The 1,496-nt window shown below is 39.1% G+C and overlaps 1 pseudogene; it reads left to right on the top strand.

Annotated features, from left to right (window-relative positions):
* LOC111725073 overlaps positions 1 to 1,219 on the top strand; it is a 4,611-nt pseudogene extending 3,392 nt beyond the window's left edge.
* The last annotated feature ends 277 nt before the right edge of the window (positions 1,220 to 1,496 follow it).

Below are 1,496 nucleotides of genomic sequence, written 5' to 3'. Positions count from 1 at the left end.
GCCTTAGCCGCTTGAGCCACAGGCGCCGAGCCCTTGGATAATTTCTGTTAATCTGTCTTCAAGTTCATGAACTCTTTTCTCTGTCACCTTCAGTTTGATACTGAGCCCATCTAATAATTTTTTTATTTCATATATTGTGTATGATACTCTAAAATGTCCATTTGATTTTTTTTTTAGTTTGTATTTTTCATTTGAGAAATTCTCTCTTTTCCATTCATTTCTAAATTGTTTACCTTTATCCAAAGGAAAATAACTCTAAGAATTGTTTTAAAGTCTTCCCCTGATAATTCCAGCATGTAGGTCACCTGGGGTATGGCATGTGTAAATTGTCTTTCCTTTGGACATTGATCCCATTTTTATGGGTTTTTTTGGTATGTTGAGTAATTTTGGATGGCATCATGGACATTTAAATATTAGGTTGTGATACTCTGGGAACTGTTAAAATTCTCTGAATATGTTTTGTCTTCTGTTTGTTTTTATTATACAAGGAGCCGTTTTAGCTTTAGTCCACAGTCTCGCCCTGCTTTCTGTGGGTGTTGGTTCTAATAGAATTTCAATTTTCATAGCCTTTGCTCTGCTTTTCTGTTTGTGCCACTCAAGAATTAGTCCAGTAGGTACTTCAGCATTTTATATCACAGGTCATTTCTCAAGCTACATATAAATTACTACATTTCTTACATTTCTTAGACAAATTTGCTGAAGGATTATTCCAATTTGGCTCTTGAACAATCATACAGGCACAAGGGCAAGGACAAAATGACATTCAGAAACAACTAAATGCCTGATGGATTTATCAACAGGAAATCATCGTGAGATGCATGCGTTATCATTTCTTTTTTTCTTTGCTTTTTTTTTTTTTTTCTGTGACAGAGTCTCACTTTGTCACCCTGGGTAGAGTGCTATAGCATCATAGCGCACAGCAACCTTAGTCTCTTAGGCTCAAGCAATCCTCTTGCTTCAGCGTCCCAAGTAGCAGGGACTATAGGTACCTGCCACAATGCTCAGCTATTTTTAGAGACAAGGTCTTGCTCTTGCTCAGGCTGGTCTTAAACTCCTGAGCTAAGGCAATCCACCCACTTTGGCCTTCCAGAGTGCTGAGATTACAGGCATGAGCCACTGTGCCCAGCCTTGTGAGCATCACTTCTTGTATAGGATCACACAGTCTCAGAGGAAGAAGAGACTCACCTCTGAGTTCAAAAAGGAGAATCCCACAACCTGAAGCACTGTCTCATTTCTGGCTTTTTAAATATAGTTGGCCTCCAGTAGCACAAAATATCAAATCAAATAAAAAAAAAAATAGATTGGACAACTGTTCCAGCCTGGAACTGCTCCAATCCCTGATCTTTGCCTAGGACGAGTGCTTGATCACTTTTGACCTGTTGCTATTTCTTGATCACTCCCTGGCTCTGTAGTCAAACTCTTAACACCTGCTTTTGGTTATGTTATTATCGTGCTTGACTAAGAAGAAGAGAGAGGTACCTGGCCTCCTGGATCTC

This window comes from Otolemur garnettii, unplaced genomic scaffold (genome assembly GCF_000181295.1).
Source record: "Otolemur garnettii isolate 467f Iridium unplaced genomic scaffold, OtoGar3 scaffold00031, whole genome shotgun sequence".
NCBI lineage: Eukaryota > Metazoa > Chordata > Mammalia > Primates > Galagidae > Otolemur > Otolemur garnettii.
Note: the sequence above shows the minus strand (reverse complement) of the source record. Positions and strands in the feature narration are given on the sequence as shown.